This window comes from Nicotiana tomentosiformis, chromosome 7 (genome assembly GCF_000390325.3).
Source record: "Nicotiana tomentosiformis chromosome 7, ASM39032v3, whole genome shotgun sequence".
Lineage (NCBI taxonomy): Eukaryota > Viridiplantae > Streptophyta > Magnoliopsida > Solanales > Solanaceae > Nicotiana > Nicotiana tomentosiformis.
In genome coordinates, this window is record NC_090818.1 from 88,694,866 (window position 1) to 88,716,197 (window position 21,332).

Below are 21,332 nucleotides of genomic sequence, written 5' to 3' on the forward strand. Positions count from 1 at the left end.
CTCGAGATTAGAATGCATACTATTTCCAGGTAGATGAAGATCCAGATAGTAGGCCTTGGTACCAAGACATCAAAGGTTTTTTGAAACAAGAAAGTACCAAGAAAATAACACTAATGGTCATAAATGAGCCTTAAGAAGACCAGCAAATCACTTTTTCCTTAACATGGAAGTTCTGTATAGGAGGACCCCGAATTTGGGTCTGTTAAGGGGTGTGGATGATGCTGAAGCAACAAGATTATTGGAGAAAATACATACAGGAACGTTCGGGTCTCACATGAATGGTTTCACCTTAGCTAAGAAGATTTTGAGAGCCGAATTCTTTTGGATGACCATGGAAAGTGATAGCATCCGCTACGTGCATATGTATCACAGTGTCAGATTCCCGGGGATTTCATCCGAGTTCTACCGAATGAGTTAAATGGAATAGGCTCTCCTTGACCATTTGCCACTTGGGGCATAGATTTGATTGGACCTATAGAACCCGTTGCATCGAACGTGCATCATTTAATCTTGGTAGCCATCGACTACTTCACAAAATGGGTCAAAGTTTCTACATACAAGGCTATCACGAAGAAGGTGGTGTCAGATTTCGACCGTAAAAACACAGTCTGTCTATTGGGGATTCCAGAGTCAATCATAATTCACAGTGCAGCCAATCTCAATAGCAATCTCATGAGGGAGATTTTCTAGAAGTTCATAATTGTCCACCACAACTCCATAGCCTATAGGCCACAAATGAATGAAGCAGTTTAAGCAACCACCAAAAACATCTATAGAATCTTTAAAAAGATAAGTGGACAATCACATGCAATGGTACGAAAAGCTATCCTTTGCCTTACCGGGTTACCACACTACCATAAGAACATCTACTGGGGAAAAACCATACTTGTTGGTAAATGGCATAGAAGTTGTGATATCTGGAGAGGTCGAGATACCATATTTGAGAGTTATCCAGGAAGCCAAGCTAGATGATGCAGAATGGATATGTTTCAGGCAAGAACAACTTATGCTCATTGATGAAAAGAGAATGGAAGGATTTATCATGGTCATCTGTATCAAAATAGGATGGCCAACGCGTTCAACAGAAAATTGAAACCTCGGCAATTCACATCGGGTCAGTTGGTTTTGAAGAAGATATTCCCCCCATTAAGAGGAGGCAAAGTCAGCACGAAGGCCATCGATTAAGAAATGGGAGGTGCACAAATCCTAGTAGAAATGGACGGCAAATTCAGCACGAAGCCAATCAATTCAGACGCAATCAAGAGATAACACATTTGAAGACAATAGAGTTAGGGTTTTATTGTAACAGAACTACACCTGACCTACCTTCCCACGATGGGATACGTAGAGAACCTACGTAGAGTCTAGTCTCTAAATTATTTATGATTATTAATTGGCAATAAATATGGTAAAATATTTTCTAATCAATAATACCTATTTTTCTAAAATACAATAGATAATAATAATTAATATTATTGAATTAAAAGTAATTTGATATTAAATATTTATAAATTATACTACTCTTACTGTTTTGAACTATTAAAATAACCATTATATTTTAATAAACAAGTTTTATAATTAATTTAATGAATTAGTCTTAAATTTATAATTATATTTCCTTATTTACTTTAATTAACCAAAGTAGTTTCATAATTCAATTAATAAAATATTATAACAATAACTAATTAATTAAAGCAATTAGTAATATATTTGATTATTATATTTTATTGCATTTAATTACGATAAATTAAGCATAATTAAGTTGATTTTAAAAAGGGGTTAAATGCTCAAAAGGCTACAATTGTAATTAATCAATTAAACTCAATGTGGCCAATTGTTAAACTTTATTTAAGATATTTTGGCCCAAATACACGAGCCCAAACACCCTGACCCAGTCCAGACTCACCCTTTCTATTCCATGTTGGCAATCTGTGCCACTTCCTCTGAGTCTCTGAGCCAATAGCATCGTGCCACGTCGCCTATTTCCCACACTCACAAAACAAACACAAGAATCTGGACTTCTGGCCCAGATCATCAAGGGTCCACATTAATCCCCATTTATTCCTTTATTTTAAAATATATGCCTGACCTCATCTCCACCTTTGGATTACAGAGATCCAACGGAAGTATATTTTTTCCCATAATAAAACTTTTATTAAACCTACCAAACACCCCTAAACCCTATCATTCTCTCACCACCTAACCGCCTCCATTTCCCTTTCCTCTCTCCTTTCCCTCATCCATCAGCCCATCAATCCTCAAAGACCTTGCACAAATTTGTGCAAGGTCACAAGAATCAACTTCAAATCACCCAGTCTGTCCCCTATGCCGCGAATCCAGGTGGAATATTTCCATTATCATCACCGAAATTCAAAATCCCCAAATTAAAACCTGGACCTAAATCGTGAAACTTGAAAACCCATCAAACCTCCCATGTTCTTTCAAATCCAGAGCATGCATGGCTGCTTGTCTCTTGTTTAATCAATGTTATTATTTATCCATAGGTCAAACGTAGTGACCTCTGATATTACGGTTTGACCACCAGTCCAAAAGCTTTAACGGTCATCCCCTCGTGCCCAAGTAATTTCTAAGATATTTTTCCCTCTGTTCTTCACTGATTTCACCTCTATTACTATCATCATCTGGATATAGGCACTTTCCAGTCACTATTTTGAATCTGAGCGGGACACTAAGTCTCGTATGCCACTATAAAAAAGGGAATTCAATGTATTCACCTAAGACAAATTGAATACTATCCGAAACACAAAAGAAAGAAAGAAAAGAGTTGAAGTTTAAGAATTTCTCAGTAAGTACTCTCTGATTTTTCTATTTTCTTTCTCTTCTCCGGTTTGAGTTCAACTGTTATACTGGTCATGAGTTTGGATTCCTAAATCACTGTTGAACATCTACTACTTGGTTTTCTGCCCTGCAGAAGAGGTTGGGATAAAATCAAGTTTCAAAGAATCATTTGTATGCTGTCATTACTTGTTTCATTATGCCATCCCGATACATGTAATGTTCTGCTATTTGGTTTAGTTCCCAACTTCATATTAATTTGTTTGACTCTAATTAGTATACTGCATATGTAGTAGTAACAGAATGATTCTTGTGCGTTCTTTGTGATGGTGTGAGAAGTCAAGAAAGTACGTGCTGAACCTTGCTAAGTGTGTTAGGAAGATTGTTCTCTATTGATCCTTAGTATGAGATTAATACTCACCCTCTCATGACTGTTTGAGCTTTTGTGAGACTCTTGCCATTACATTAATGACCTTTACACATGAGCTTACCTCTGTCATATTAATCCTTGCTATGCTAATAAACTATTTTTTGACTTCAGTTTGAGAGACTATATATTTGCACCTATGTGCTAACCTTTACTTGCCTTGGTTGCTATGGTGCTTTACTTGGTTTGAGTATGTGAATATTTCCCACTAAGGGATCTATTCCCATTGCTAGTGATGATATGCTCTCATGACTTTAATTGTTAGACTTAGTTGTGACTTTCTGCTATCCTGATTCCTATATGTTTGTCATATTAACTTAAATTAAAATCATGTATTGAGTTTGATTTACATACCATACTAGTTGCCTATATATTCAAGTGTCAGTTCATTATGACATGTTTGCCTTAAAATGGATGTTATTACCTATTTCCTTATACCTGATAGTGCCATCTCCCGTAGGGACTCACCCTGAATTTGTTTAAGTCTGATAGTTAGAAATTTTGATGATATATGTGTTGTATAATCAGTCTGTCAGTATTGAGTAAGAGTAAGATCAATTCTTTCCTATTTAATGACTTTGTTTCCCTGACTAATTGGCATGCCCCTTAGGAATTCTGATTAGAATAATCAGCTTAGGTGTCAAAATGATAAGGTATAGGCTTGATGTTAACTATGCTGAGACTTTAGAAACACCTGTGAACAATCCCTATGATCTGAACTCACTTAGAAGAGTTATGGAAGATTAAACCTATAGTGAAGCCAATATAACATACTCTTATGCTCATCTCTGTGTGATACTTTACTGTAACACTTATGCGTCTAAACTCTATGAGAAGTGAAACATGTCTCTTGCCTGCACTTTGTTTTCTTGCTTGACTATGTCTTCAAAGTGATCTCATGACTCTGATATGATTCCTCTTAAGTCAATATCGTGCCCTTGGCTACTTTTGTGCTTTGAAATGAATTACAACATCCCATTTGTTCATAGTTGTTGAGTTTCTTATGTATTTGAACCTTTAAAGGGTTTACCATGACTCTTGTAACTACTTTTTGTATCTTAGCAGTATAAAGTTACTCTGTTGATTCTTTTGTTTATGTTTAAACCTCTGAAGAAGATTAATATAATGTGGTTAAGGGTAATTAGATGTAAAAACTCATTGTGGTTATTCTCTCTCTCCTTGACAAAAGCACTGTTCGGGGTCCGTGAGACCCTCATGAACTCTGAAGTACAAGGAGCTCAAAAGGGAGATTATATCAATAAGAGAGGATTTACACCAAGCTTTTAGTCACTAACTCTTATTAATCCTCATAAGATTAGAATATATAAAATCTGCCTCACGACATTCTTTTGCTCTTTATTACCATTTGTTATACTCTTTATCTTACTTAGCTTTTGCAATTGATATACATTAGTTATTTTATTTTTTTTGTGTGCATGAATTCAATTTGGGCCTGCTGAGCCCATTTGGAGCTCAAGTCCACTTTCAGATATACGTCATCACGTTCCTATCGAGGCCACTATTCGTGTACATTATGTTGGGCTTGAACATTTGTAGGCCCATCGCGAGAGTCCAGTTCTCCTTTCCCTATCCTTTAATTGCACTTATTATTCTTTACCGCCTCTGTGTGTATATATACTTTAGACAAACTAACCATATTGAAAGTGTCAGATATTTTATTGTTCTTGTAGTAACATAGGCAAACTAAAGCTCATAGGTAAAAGAATAAAAAATCAGAAATTCTGCTCCTTAAACCCCTTTAATATTTGATCACTTATTTATCTTCGTAAGAAATGAAGGATCTTATCTTGTTATCACTAATCCTTTAATAATTTAGAATTTGAGAGATTCTAAAGCAAAACTAATTCTCTTGAAAAAATCAGAAGTGCAAAAAATAATTACGAAGTTGTTTTCTAGAAATAAAACCAAATACAGCTGATGCTTATGAACTGATAGACTTCAACGAATTTCAAAGTATGAGGTTCTGGTTGAACTTGATTTCCAAATAAAGGTATACCTATTCTAACTTAAGGCGCAATTTCAAGTAGTCTTTTATTTACTAAGTTACATTTTCTTAAGAACATATAACTTCTTTTAAACAAAAGAGTTCTTGCAAGATTTTTCCAAAAATAAAGTGTATCCAATTTTCAACTTAATAACTGTACATATTTTAAAGGGCGATTCTCTTTAAGATTGTAAAATCCAAAAACATATAATTTCTTTTCAAAGTACATACACGACCTTTTCTCACGTAGCGGACTTTTAGCTAAAACTTAGGATATTTTCATAGGCTTTAAAAAACATGATTAAGCAGAATATAGACATTTTTCCTCGAACCTAGCCAAAGCTTAAGGAGATACCTCGGGTAGATTTTGAGGGGTGCCTAACACCTTCTCCTTAGAATAACTAGAAACCTTACCTTAATCTCACCTGTTAATAGACCATTAGGATTATAATTTTAAAAACCCATTAATACCCTAATAAACCTTAAAATATTAGGTGGCGACTCTCTTTTTATCAACTTCAGATGGATTATTAGTTGTATTTTATTTTGGCTAGTGCGATATAGGGTGCAACAACATGGCGACTCTGCTGGGGATTTTTACACTTAAGTTCTCACCCTACCAGACTTATATTAGACTTGAACTTTGAGGATATCTTTTTAACATGCTTACTGTTTGCTTATATTACTACTTTACCATAATTATCTGTTACTGCTTTATGCATTGTCATCATATCTTTCCTACCGAGTCTTGGTTGTACACAATCACACACAAATAACGCGCAGGGGTTGTCTTTTACACCACTCAGAACCTTCTTTCAAAACTCTCTAGTTTCAGAGAACGACTTTGTATGGCCAATTGACATAATGTCTTGCAGTTATTCAGTCCAACTCCAAAATTAGGTTACAAACTATTCTTAGTAATCATAGGCCATGCTGCATAAACCTTAGGTGGGTCCGTCCTTGGTATTGACTCATGATTAGGAAAGCCACATTAATGTCAATGGGTTATGCACCTATTGACATGTTCTCTATGAAATGATGAACCAATCCAGATAAGACACTATACATACGGAGCAAACACTAACCAAACTTTTCAGCTCTTTACATTGAATGAACCACAACGTACCCCAGATTAACATGGTCAAGGTTGCACCTCACAAGTTGAAGCAGCGGTGGAGGAACATTCGACGAGAGCAAGTGAATGAGATCAGAAAACACTTGGGAGCAAAAACCGCATTGATGAACATCCAAGTCGACAAAGTCCTCGCTAGGCTGCTGAGAGAGTTTTTGGACCCATCCAAAGTGCTCTTAAAATTTGTTGATTGTGAGTTGACGTCGACACAAGAGGAGGTTACCAGCTTCACAGAGTTACCATTTGCCGGGAGAAAACCAATACTACCTGTCGTCATGAGATACCAATGGTTCCTCATGTATTGGGTCTGACAAGCAACAGAAAGTTGAGAAATGTCAAAGATAGATGGATGAGTTTGGACCAGCTATTTGATAAATTCGTACTTCGGGAGAGCTATGAGTGGCATCTTGAAGAATTTTAGTGCGATCAAGCAACATGGAATAGCCACCGCCCCTTAACTTTTCTTTAGCATTGTTGTGACTGCTGATTTTCCCACAAAGAAGGGGACGAATCAATATCAACCTGCTGCCCCTCGATTTGGCTACCTTCCAGGGAAATCTGCAAGTCAACCTCATTCATATGATACTGGCAGAGACATTTCGAACACTATCGGCATGCTCAAGGGGATATTATTTTTTTCAGCGGCTGTAACTTGCTACTCCAGATATAGGCCATAGAATATTTCTTACAGAGAGAGGCAACGGTTGATTATTTTGTTGGCATCAATAACATGATCCGGAGCCATAACGAAAAGATGAGGCACTGGGTTACACCACATGGCCAGGAGGAGTGGCGGGAAATATTGACCCATCTGAGTGGAGAATCCATAAATTGGACTTGTTGTTCTTTACCGTCTTTGTGAATATACATACTTTAGGGAAACTAGACATATTGAATGTGTAAGATATTTGATTCTTCCTATAGGAACATAGTCAAACCAAAGCTCATAGGTAAAATAAATAAAAATCAGAAATTCTGCTCTTTAAGCTCCTTTAATATTTGATCTCTTATTTATCTTCTTAGCAAATGAAAGATCATATCTTGTTATCACTAACCATTTTTAGTATGTTTAGACTTTGACAGATTCAAAAGCAAAGTGAATTCTCTTGCAAAAATACAGAATTACAAAGCTATTTTCAAGAAATAAAACCAAACACAGTCGATGGTTATGAACTGATGGACTTCAACGAATTTTAAAGTATGAGGTTCTGATGGAACTTGATTTCCAAATAAAGGTATACCCATTTCAACTTAAGGCGTAATTTCAAATAGTCTTTTATTTACTAAGTTATATTTTCCCAAGAACATACAACTTCTTTAAACAAAAGAGTTCTTACAAGATTTTTTCGAAAATAAATCGTATCTAGTTTTCAACTTAATAAGTATACATATTTTAGAAGGCAATTTCTTTTCAAGATTATAAAACCAAAAAACATATAATTTATATTCAAAGTACATACACAACCTTTTCTCAAGTAGTAGACTTTTAGCTAAAACTTAGGATATTTTCATAGGCTTTAAAAAACATGACTAAGTAGAATATAGACATTTTCCTCGAACCTAGCCTAAGGAACTACCTCAGGTAGATTCTGAGTGGTGCCTAACAGCTTCTCCTTAGAATAACTAGAACCCTTACCCAAATCTCACCGACTAGTAGATCATTAGGATAATAATTATGCAAACCCATAGGTACCATAATATACCTTAAACTATTAGGTGGCGACACTCATTTTATCAACTTCAGATGGACCATTAGTTGTATTTGTTTTGACTTGTGCAAAATAGGGCGCAACAGTAACAACCCAGTTATTTTGCGTATTTGAGCCTCGTTCACCTATTTGATACATCCCCTATATTTGTTTATTATTTATAACTTGTGGGAATGATTAATTTTATTTCGGAAAGGTTTGAGAATGATTTGGGACACTTAGTCTTATTTTGGAAGCTTAAGTTGCTAGAGTTGACCAAGGGTTAACTTTTGAGTAAATGTCATGACTCAGAATTTCCACCCTTGGGACCGTGATGGTGCCTAACATCTTAGTTGATAGGCAAGCCAACGTTAGCTATATTCATTAACCATTTTTAAAAAATTACAATTAAATGACAACAATAACTGAATTGTCTGAAATAAGGTGATAAACTAATAAAAACGAAATCCAAATATAATCCCAGAACTGGTGTCACGAATACATGAGCGTCTAGAGTACAACAAATAGTTGTCTGAATAAATACATAAATATCTGAATAATAATTAATAGCTAAAATGATATAGAGGGGGACTTCAGGGCAGCGGACACCCAGCAGCTGTACCTCAAGTCTCCACTGATAGCTAGAACTGAGCAAATCTCACTCAGCACTGCTGGGACCAACTCTAGTATCTGCACAAGAAGTGCAGAGTGTAGTATGACTACAACTGACCCCATGTACTCTGTAAGTGCCGAGCCTAATCTCGACGAAGTAGTAACGAGGCTAAGGCGGGTCACTTACAATAACCTGTACGCAATAACAATAATAACATGAAATGAAAATAAAGTAGTTAACTGGCAAAACGAACTTAAAATCCAATTACCAGAGAGCCCAGAATAACAAGTTCTATAAATTCATTTCAACATACCGAGGCGAACCCTACAGTCACAAACAAATACAACAAGAACAATTTGTTACAGCGCGCAACTTGATCCCACCATATCATCATCTGTCAATATTATAATACGTCCTTATTTTGCCATTTCAATCCATTACCATTCAATTTCTATTGCGGCGTGCAACCCGTTCCCCAAACAATTTCAATCAACAATAGCAATCCAACAACCAAAATTTACAAGAATTTCTACATCAAGAGAGTAAATGTACGAGGTAATGAATAATCACATAATAATTAAAGAATCTCTAACAACTCGAATGTCTCCACTTTACGAACTCATCGGTATCAACCAACTAATAACTCATACAAGTGAAACTACATTATAGAAGTCAACAAATATTACAAAACAATAAGATGAATAAAACTTAGGACAATTTAGATATGCAAGTAAAGCAAATAGACACAAGTAGCAAATAAGCATGGAATTATGGAAATGATAGACAATTTAATACAAGGATAACGAGATGACAAGTAACAATTATGGCATGGAAGTAAAATAAGCATGTAGCAATTAAGGCATGTAACTAATATACTATGAAGCAACGAAAACATGAAATCAAGTAACATAACGGCGCATATACACTCGTCACCTCGCGTATACGCCGTTTCCCACGTAATTCACATAACATGTACTCCTAAGGATTCCTAATTCGCTCAAATCAAGGTTAGACCCGACCCTAACGTCACTCCGCAACTCAAGTAATCATCTGCAACTCAAGTAATCAATCGACCACGACCTTGTCTTTTGAACAGGCCTCCAAACAAACTAAATCTAGCAAATTATGGACCAAATGATTCAAAATAAGATTTAGAAACTACCCACAAATGAAAGCGGTTCAATTTAGAACATTTTTTAAAAAGTCAACAAAAGTCAATTTCGGGCTTGCTTGGTCAAAACCGAGATTTGGACCAAAACCCGATTACCATTCACCCTCAGTCCGGTTATGTGATTTGTTTCGAAATCCGTCCCAAATTTGAGGTTTAAATATCAATTTTATAAAATCCCCAATTCTACCCCAATCCCTAATTTCTACCATGAAAATCCTAAATTTGATATTGAAATCTCATGTGTAATGGGTAATTGAAAAGAAACGGATTAGAGTCACTTACCAATGAATTCGGAAGAAACGTCTCTTGGAAAATCGCCTCTACAGGGTTTAGGATTGAAAATGGTTTAAAATGAGCTACGTCCCATTTTTTCATCTTTTATCCAGTTGCAGATGTCGTAATTGCAAAGCCAGGTTCACAATTGCGAACATCGCAAAGGCGAGACAAGGGTCGCAAATGCGAACCCTACCTCAGAGCAACATATTTTGCAAATGCGACAATATGATCACAAATGCGACAATATGATTTCAAATGCAAAGTTCCCACCTTCGCAAATATGACCACTGCCTTCGCAACTACGAAGGAGCACAATTTTGTCAGGCATCGCAAATGCGACCAAGTGATCGCAAATGCGATCCTGAGCTGTTCGCAATTGCGAACCATTTCCTTACAAATGCGAGGTTACCCAATCCCAGGCCCAGCTCACAAATGCGAACTCTTGTTTGCAAAAGCAAGGCTCGCAATTGCGATCCAGACCTCACAATGTGAGATCTGCAGCAGACACCAGAGCTAGTATTGCAACAACAAACTTTTCATTAGCAAAACGCATCTGAATCACGTCTGAAACTCACTCGAGCCCCTCGGGTTCCAAACCAACATGCACACAAGTGTAATAACATCATAATAACTTGCTCGCGCAATTAAATCACCAAAATAACATCTAAATCTACAAATCAAAACTCAAAGCAAATGAAATTTTAAAGTGAAACTCAAGAACACTAGAATCACATTTAAGAGCCCGAATAATGTCAAATCAATTTCAAATTGAACCAAATTTTGCAGACAAGTTTCAAATAGCGATACAGATATATTCCATGTTTCAACAGTCAAAATAATTTAGGGACTTCCGAATTTAATTCTGGGCATACGCCCAAGTCCCAAATCACGATACAGACCCACTAGGCTTGTCAAAATACCGATCTGGGCCCGTTTACACAAAATGTTGTGAACATTCAAATATTTTTCCTACATTCATTCGTGAAGGCACTCCTAATGGGTTAAAAACCATATCAACAGATCTTCCATCTTGTAAATAAGGCATATCTTGTCTTGGAATTTTTTTGGAAATGATACCTTTATTTCCGTGTCTTCCAGCTACTATTTTCCCCTTTCTTTTATGGTTTGCTAGCTGGATTAGCTAGCTTCAAGGCGCTTATTTGAAACAAAGTACATAGACAATTTAAGGTTATCATACTTTATTGTGACGATTTATAGAAAATCGGGGTATCAGCGTACTTCACAGCTAACTGAAGCCAGTGCAGATAATTCCTTTTTTTAATGAAAGTCCATAGGGGGCGTACCCTAAGGAATCAAGAAGGGAGGATTTTATTTACTTTACCGCTAGAACCTTCCTTTCACGAGTGAACCCGGCCACGACCCTACCTTGGTTTAACTAAAAAGGGGTACCGGCTGGTCTAGCGAGCCTTCCTAGCCGCCTAGAGTGCAACCTGCCTGCTGAACCCCCCTTGTGGTATTCATCCGGATTTATCTGTCTCAAGCCGGTCTGTTCACAAATAACAGATGTTAAGTTTTTGCACGAATCTGACCTTTTCGGGGGATTAGCTCCTGGGATTTTGGGTTGTTTTACTCTATTTCAAACAGTAGACTTTTCAACCATTTTTGCTCATGCTAGTGCCCCCAGAAATTCTTGGATTTCTTGCAATATGATATTGAATGCCATAACTCTTATTTGTATTTTACTTTGATGGAATAAATAAAAGGAGAGTCTACCGTAGTCAACTCAAAGCATTTTAAAGGCAAAAATTCACATTTTTTTTTAATTTTTCACATAAAGACTTCGTAGAATAAGACACGGACTACGCACGTAAAGCAAGAAATGCTAAACGCAGCTAATCGAGGTCTCAAAACAAAGAAATAGAGGCTTAATCTCAAAATGACCTATCAGGTCATCACATTCTCCACTCCGCATATCCGACTCGGACTCCCACTTAGTTGCCTCGATCGGCTCACCTCTCCACCGCACTCTAACTGATGGATAACTCTTAGACTTCAACTTCCAGACCTGCTGGGCTAGAATGGTCACTGGCTCCTCCTCATAATTCAAATCCTTGTCCAACTGGACTGAGCTGAAATCCAACACATGGGACGGATCACCTTGATACTTCTGGAGCATGGACACATGGAATATCGGATAGACTGTTGATAAATTAGGTGGCAATGCAAGCTTGTAGGCCACCTCACCCACACTTTTAAGAATCTCAAAAGGTCTGATATACCTAGGGCTGAACTTGCCCTTCTTTCTGAACCTCATCACACCTTTCATGGGTGAAACCCGGAGCGGTACCCTCTCTCCAACCATGAATGCAACATCACAAACTCCACGATCGACATAACCATTCTACCTAGACTGAGCTGTGCGAAGTTGATCCTGAATCATCTTGACCGTTTCCAAGGTATCCCGAACCAAATCGGTACCCAATAACCGAGCATCTCCTGGATGAAACCAACCAAGGCGAACGACACTGCCTCCCATATAGTGCCTCGTAGGGATTCATATGAATACTCGATTGGTAGCTATTATTGTAGGAAAACTTCGCAAGTGGCAAAAACTGATCCCAAGAACTCCCGAAATCTATAACACAAGTGCGAAGCATATCCTTCAATATCTGAATGGTACACTCGGATTATCCGTCCATCTGGGGGAGAAATGTTGTACTCAACTCAACACGTGTGCCTAACTCATGATGTACGTCCCTCCAAAAGTGCAATGTGAACTGCGTACCCTGATCAGAAATAATGGACACCAGCACATCGTGCAGATGAACAATCTCACGGATATAGATCTCAGCCAACTGCTTCGAAAAATAGGTAACTGCTACTGTAATGAAATGCGCCAACTTGGTCAACCTATCCATAATCACCCATACAGCGTCAAATGTCTTTTGAGTTCGTGGGAGCACAATAACAAAATCCATGGTAATATGCTCCCACTTCAACTTAGGAATCTCAAGATTTTGAAGCAAACCACCTGGCCTCTGATGCTCGTACTTTACCTGCTGATAATTCAAATATCGAGCTACATGCGTACTATATCTTTCTTCACCTTCTCCACCAATAAGGCTGCCTCAAATCCTGACACATCTTTGCAGCACCCGGATGGATGGAATACCGTGAAATGTGGGCCTCCTCAAGAATCAAGTCATGAAGCCCATCCATATTGGGCATACAAATCTGACCCTGAATCTACAAAACCCCATCATCTCCAATGGTAACCCGCTTGGCATCACCGTGCCACGTTATGTCCTTAAGCACAAGCAAATGGGGGTCATCATACTAAGGCTCTCTGTTGCGCTCATACAAAGAAGACTGAGAAACCGTGCAAGCAAGAATCCGACTAGGCTTCGAAACATCTAACCTCACGAACTGGTTGGCCAAGGCCTGAACATATGATGCTAGTGGTCTCTCACCAACTAGAATATATACAAGGCTACCCATACTCACAACCTTTCTATTCAAGGCAGCGGCCACCATATTGGCGTTCCCGGGATGATACAAAATGGTGATATCACAATCTTTTAACAACTCTAACAATCTCCTGCCTCAAATTGAGATCCTTTTGCTTGAACAAGATACTGTAGACTCTGATGATCCATGAATACCTCACATGATACGCCGTATAGGTAATGCCTTTAAATCTTCAATGCATGAACAATGGCTACCAATTCCAAGTCATGAATATGGTAATTCTTCTCGTGAACCTTCAACTGTCGCGATGCTATGCAATCATCCTGCCATCCTGCATCAATATTGCACCGAGCTTAATAATTTATGCATCCCAATACACCATATAAAATCCTGAACCCGTGGGTAATACCAACACCGGAGCTGTAGTCAAGGCAATCTTGATCTTCTTAAATCTCAACTCACACTCATTCGACCACCTGAATAGAGCACCATTCTGGGTCAATCTAGTCAATAGGGCTGCGATGGATGAAAACTCCTCCATGAACCGATGATAATACCCCGCAAAACCCAGAAAGCTCCGAATCTCTGTAGCTTAAGTAGGTCTAGGTCAGTTCTAAACTGCTTGAATCTTCTGAGGATCCACTTTAATGACCTCAACAGATACAACATATCCCTAAAAGGCAATCCGGTCCAACCAAAATTCACAGTTAGAAAACTTGGCGTATGGTACTGACAATCTCTCAGGGTCTGAAGTACCACCCAAAGATGTTGCTTATGCTCCTCTCGATTGTGGGGGTAGATCAAGATATCATAAATGAATGCGATGACAAAAGAATCAAAGTAGGGCTTAAATACCCGATTCATCAAAATCCAGAAATGCTGCTAGGCATTTTTCAAGCCAAATGACATCACTAGGAACTCATAATGCCCATACCGAGTCCAAAAACTTATCATAGGGACATCTGATGCCCTAATCTTCAACTGATGGTAGCCAGACCTCAAATCAATCTTCGAAAACACTTTGGCACCCTGAAGCTGATAAAATAAGTCGTTAATCCTCGGCAACGGATAGTTGTTCTTGAAAGTGACTTTGTTCAACTACCGATAGTCTATACACATCCTCATTGAACCATCCATCTTTTTCACAAACAACACTAGCGCACCCGAGGGCGAGACACTGGACCTAATGAATCCTTTATCAAGAAAATACAACAACTTCTCCTTTAGTTCCTTCAACTCAGGTGGCGCCATACGGTATGGTGGAATAGAAACTGGCTGAGTGCCCGGAGCCAAGTGAATACAAAAATCAATATCCCTGTCAGAAAAACACCTCTAGAAACTCAAGCGAAACAGGTAATGAATCCATGGAAAGAACCTCTGTACTAGAATCACGATTCACGAACATAGGCCAAAAATGGTAGACATCCCTTCTCGACCATATGCCGAGCCTCCATATAAGAAATAACCTTGCTAGTAGAATGGCCAGGAGTCCCCCTCCACTCTAATCAGGGCAACGCCGACATGGCTAAGGTCACCGTCTTGGCGTGCCAATATAGCATAATAAGGTGACAACCAATCCATGCCCAAAATAACATCAAAGTCCACCATATCAAGAAGTAGGTGATCTACATTAGTCTCAAGACTCCCGATAGAAAACACACGCGAGCGATAAACACGATTTACAATAATAAAATCTCTCTGCAGGCATGGATCACATATACATGAGAACTCAAAGAATCACAAGGCATCATCAGATATGACGCAATATAGGACGACACATAGGAATAAGTAGAGCCCAAAAAAATAGAACTAAATCATCTCTATGGCAAACTGGAACAATACCTGTGATGACAGCGTTAGATGACTCTGCCTCATGTCTAGCTGGGAATGCATAAAAATATGGCTGGGCCCCACCACTCTAACCTTCGCCTCTCAGGCACCCCCTAGCTGGCTGGCCTCCACCTCTACTGGCCTGACCTTCACCTCTAACAAACTGACCCCTACATCGAGTTGGTTGTACGGGCGGTGGAGCAACCGGTGCCGACATGATGGCACGAGAACCCTGCTGAGGCATGCTGCTCGTCAATCTAGGGAAATACGTCATGATGTAACCTATGCCCCCACACTCAAAGCACACTCCTGGCTGCTGAGGTTGCTGAAGTTGAGACTGTCCCTGACGACCCGAATAGCTGTTGTAGTAACTCCGAAGCGGTGGTGCACTGATACGGGCTAAAGGTACACTGAATGTTGGGTGCTAAGGATGAAACCCATAAGACCCACGACAGCCTGAAACACTATGAGCTACCTGAAGAGCTGACTGAATCATCCTAGAAGGATGGCCTCTACCAAAAGAACCACTGCCTCCAGCTGAGGCATCACTGAAGCCACTGAAATGACAGGGCCTCTTCTCAGATGTCGACCCCCTATCCTGACGACGAACCATCTCAATCCGTCTAGCAATCTCTACGGCTTTCTGTAAAGAAATATCATCCCTCGTCTCCTTAGCCATCTAAAGCCTGATGGCGAAGGTAGGACCGTCAATAAACCTCATCATCCTATCTCTATATATATGAATCAACATAGTTGCATGACGGGCAATGTCCACAAATATAGTCTCCTACTGGGTGACAAACATTCCACCCTGCTGAAGGTGCTAAAACTATCTACAGTACTCCTCTCTCTAAGTAAAAGTAATAAACTTCTCCAGAAATAGCTGTGAAAACTGATCCCAAGTAAGTGAAGGTGAACCGGCATGTTTGCTCTGCTCAAAATCTTGCCACCACCTTTTGGTAGAGCCGGTCATCTAGAATACTGCAAATTCGACCCCATCGGTCTCAACAATACCCATGTTGCTCAACACCTCGTGGTAACGGTCCAATGAACAGGAATGAGCTTGGTGAACTTGTCTAACCTCTCGGTTGAGCTCTACCTTTGCCTCAACCTCTACTTCAGCCTCGACCCTTACCCCTGGTCGTGGCTGCAATAGGGGCTTTGGCTTCTGCCCGGTTGTAGACGATGTGCGAGTTCTCACCGTCTGCGAGAGAACAAGAGTAGAATGGTTCAAACTTCAATAATGGAAATAAACCGCATGATAGAGAATATAAATAAGTGCAATTTTCCTAAAGCCTGATAGCCTTTGAAAGATAAGTATACACGTCTTCGTACCAATCCTCCACACGCTACCAAACTTGCTCATGACTCGTGAGACCTAGGTAGCCTAGTTCTTTGATACCAACTTGTCACAACCGGTAATTCCCACCCTCGGCACCGTGATGGCGCCAAACATTTCACATGCTAGGCAAGCCAACATTAGCTATATTTTATTAACCATTTTAAAAAGGTGATAAACTAATAAACAATGAAATCCAAATATAATCCCAGAACTGGTGTCACGAATACATGAGCGTCTAGAGTACTACAAATTGTTGTCTGAATAAAAAGATAATTGTCTGAATCAAAATAAATAGAAAAAATGATATGGAGGGGGACTTCAGGGCTGCGAACGCCATGCAGTTGTAACTCGAGCCTCCACTGATAGCTAGATCCAAGCAAATCTCACTTAGTGCTGCAGGGACCAACTCGAGTATCTGCACAAGAAGTGAAGAGTGTAGTATGAGTACAACCGACCTCACGTACTCTATAAGTGCCGAGCCTAACCTCGACGAAATAGTGACGAGGCTAAGGCGGATCACTTACAATAACCTGTACGCAATAACAATAATAACAGGAATAACGGGAAGTGAAAATAATGTAGTTAACTTGCAAAACGAACTCAAAATCCAATTACCAAAGAGACTAGAATAACAAGTTCTATAAACTCATCTCAACATACCGAGGCAAACCTGTCACGCCCCTAGTAAAATGAGAATATTACGCAACTCGAAGAGCCAGTGAGATGGAGCAAGGGGAGATAAAAGTGAAAGAATGTTTTGTTTATGTTTTCAGAATAAGGTAATAGATAGAGATATTAGTAGGAGAATAAGAATAGAGTAAATGAAGCATTACGAGTAAGATGTGATAAAAGGGTGATAACGATAGATCATAATATGACAGGATGACAGAGTCTATAGTCAAGTAAAGAAAAAGATAAGAGGTGACAAGCCTTGAGACTATAAAAGAGTATATGCCATAAAGTCATATCCTTATTTCGAGAAATGAGTTGGTGACTCCAACATGATTACTAGAAGGCTAAGTTAGACCCCCAGAGTAATAGAAATTAGTATGGGCTAGTAAACACGAAAATAAAATCAAACATGATTTAGGGACTAAAGGATTTGATAATAGTCGGTATAGTAAGAATTTCAGAGATCTCGTTTCGGCAATGATATAATGGACAACGGAAGAATAACCTTTAAAGGTCATTCAGGATGACGCTTCCCTAAAGCAACTGTCTATGAGCGAGCCCAGAATGGCCGAGATATAGAGCCTAGTATGGCCGAGTGCCTATGAGCGATCCTAATATGGCATAGCAGTTATACGTACCGAGCCTTATAGGGCCAAACATATATTTTACTTAATATATTGAGAGAGTTGAGTAAATTTCACTTCTTTCATTACTCTCGTTCGGATTTTTCTCTCACAGATGGTGAGGACACAAGCTGTAGTTTTTGACAATACTACTCCCAGGGCCAGTATTGCTAGAGACTGAGGAGGAGCATGTGCTACAGCTAGAGCACCTGGTAGAGCAGCAACTAAGGAGCCACCAGTAGCTCCGATTGGGGAGCCGGCACCTGAGACGCATGTTGCTACCCCCGGGCTTCAAGAGACTTTGGCACATTTCCTGAGCATGTTTGGTACATTGTCTTAGGTGGGATTAATTCTGGTTGTGCCAGCTACTTCTCAGGATGGGGGAGGGGTAAAGACTCTCGCTACACATACTCCAGAACAGCAAACTCATATTTGTTAGGTTCCAAGTGTTCTGCCAGTACAACCGGTGGTTGCGGTTCAGCTTGAGGTCAGGCCAATGGCGTCAGAGGTGGAGCAAAAAAGTTTAGAGAGGTTCAATAAGTATGATCCTCCTACTTTCAGTGGTGCAACTTCATAGGATGCACATGGTTTTATGGAGCGGTGTCACCGTATTCTGCGCACTATAAGAATAGTTGAGGTGAGTGGGGTTGACCTTACTACTTTCTAGCTGACTGGGTAGGCATAGAGGTGGTGGTAGGCTTATGAGGTGGGTAGGCCAGCTGATGTAGTGCCACTTACTTGGGCTCAGTTCTCTGACATGCTTTTTAGGGAGTTCGTCTAACATACACTCCAGGATGGGTGGTGCACAGAGTTCAAGCAATTGCGTCAGATGACTATGACGGTGTCAGAATATGCCATGAGTGTTAGTGAGTTGTCCTGTCATGCACCTGCTTTAATTTATACTTTTAGAGAGAGATTCCACAGATTTATCAAGGGGCTCAATTATGGTATTAGACTGGGGATGGCATGGGAGTTGGAGACTGATTCTTTATTTCAGTAGGTTGTGGAGATCGCCAGGAGGATAGTTTGCATTCGCGGTCTAGACATGAAGGAAAGGGAGGCTAAGAAGCGTCGTGGACTGGGAGGATCTATTGATCCCTCTTTTGGGGACATGGTGCGTCATGGTAGAGGTTTTGTTGGTCAGCCAGTTCAGTCTGCACTTTAGGTTTCACGTGGTGCTTCAGTTATGCATGGGTCCTAGAGCACTCGTTCCGGACAGCTCCCACAGCCATGTCAGCAGAGAGATTGGTTTGAGTGTGGGGATACCATGCACATGTTGAGAGATTGTCCTAGACTTTGGCGGGTGTACTGTGGCTGAGTACTTAGGCTATATGTTCTTCTCTAGTTGCTACTACACTTACACAGCCAGCTAGAGATGGGGGACAGGTAGGTAGGGCCGGACCATTATTATGCTTTCTCTTATAGGACTGATTCCACTGCACTAGATAATGTCACTATAGGTATGGTTTTGGTTTGTTATAGATATACATCAGCTTTATCTTGATCTGGTCCTATTTATCGGGATGAGTCATCCTATCTTGCTTTATATATGGGTATGTTTCATGATTCTTATACTCTTTTTATGTGTCTACACCTGTTCGGAGCTCTATTGTGGTAGGCCGTGTTTATCATTCAGGTTTGGTCATTATTAAAGGTTATGAGAGTAGGATGGACTTTCTGTTACTTAATACGGTAGGTTTTTGGTTGGTGTGATGTCTATTCTACTTGTGATTCAGAATTGAGGATAGGATCCTCGTGTTTTCATGTGGATCAGTGTATTTGGACCTGGCTAAGTGTTGTGGTGGAGTTAAGTTAGGATCAGATACTTTATCATTACTTCGTGTGTTTTGTTTCTCCCTTATGGAATGGATTCATGGTATGGTATCTATGGGGAGTTGTACCTGTTGGACTTGTTTGATAGTTCTCGCATGTGTTTCTCTTTCCATATTCAGTCATATTCGAATTGTATTTGTGGGGTTCCGATTGCGATGTATATGTCTAGGTGGCATTTCATGTAGCTTGTTGGTCGGGTGAGTGGTTATGAATTTCACATGTTTCTTACATTATTATTAGTGTTGTGAAGGTTTAGAACAAGGTTCTAGTTGTTATGAGGCTATTTACCGGTATCAGATTTGGTAATGGGCAGTTATTATGGTAAGAGTTATTGTTATGGGCGATGTGTTACATCGTGTGGTTATACTTTGTGGATGTATCCATGAGCTGGTGTAGCTGGTTGCATTGATACATTGTGTTTATGCGAGAACCTGGTATTTGGGGGATGCTTGGGTGCTGAAATTTTGTTCTTAGGCTTATTGGTTAAGGTTGAAGGAATAATCTTCAATAGACACGGTGTTGTCGGGCTTATGTGGATTGGGGTGACGTGGGATCACCCATGTGTATTTGTATGGTGAGTTTATACAGTGATTTGATGGCTTTGGAATGACTCTTGGCACGTTCTAGGACTAACGTTTATTTAAGATGGGAAGAATGTAACAACCAGACCAGTCGTCTTATTCTGAAAACTTCAACAAAATACTCTTTCGCTTTTGGCTCCCCTTGCTCCATCCACTGGCTCTTTGGGTCGCCTAACATTCACTCTTTACTAGGGACATGAGCCATACTAAGGTAAATATTTATCCCTTCTAGGATTACAGTGCCTATCTTCTAGATTTTCTAAACTTTTTATCATTCATATCTAACTGTACTTATTCTAGAGTGCACTACCTTGGTGTCTCACAAGGAGATCTACTATCACATTTGCAATATCTTTTGAAAATGTCAACTAATGCTAATAATCCATCCACCATTTTGGGTTACTCTAACCCCAGCTGGATTCTGATATCCCATCCTTCTCTTAAACTATATCTGTCAGCTCCCACAGGGAATAAATGAGAAAGGGTATGGTCAATTGTACATACCTTTGTTATTGTTGGAGGTAACTCAAAATACTTATATTTATCTGCCTGAATTGTAAATGTTGATAATCTTCACTAATTGGGTACCTCGTACCCTTCTTCACCTTGCTTCTTTTATTTGTTGAAACTTGTATTTACCTTCCGATTCTCTCGTTGCTTTTCAAACCATATGGGTGTATAGATATTCATGCCTTAGGTCTCCTTATGAAGAAACTTACACATCTTAGTACACACATAATGTACTGCAAACCTTACATTTACTCATCATAAGCATGATGTAAAATCGAATTCCTCTGATCAACTCTTCCACATCCACATTCAATCTCTTACCAACTATCTTTGTGGATGTAGGTATCGTTGTAATACGAATAAAGTAGAATTTAGGAGTTTCAATTCTTACAACTGAGCTCTAC

General features: G+C 39.3%; 1 long non-coding RNA gene across 1 annotated transcript; it reads left to right on the plus strand.

Annotated features, from left to right (window-relative positions):
* The first annotated feature begins 2,191 nt into the window (after positions 1–2,191).
* Positions 2,192–4,895, plus strand: LOC104116727 (uncharacterized). Its single transcript, XR_011409854.1, has 2 exons — positions 2,192–2,806; positions 4,638–4,895. It is a non-coding gene; the product is annotated as an uncharacterized lncRNA (long non-coding RNA).
* The last annotated feature ends 16,437 nt before the right edge of the window (positions 4,896–21,332 follow it).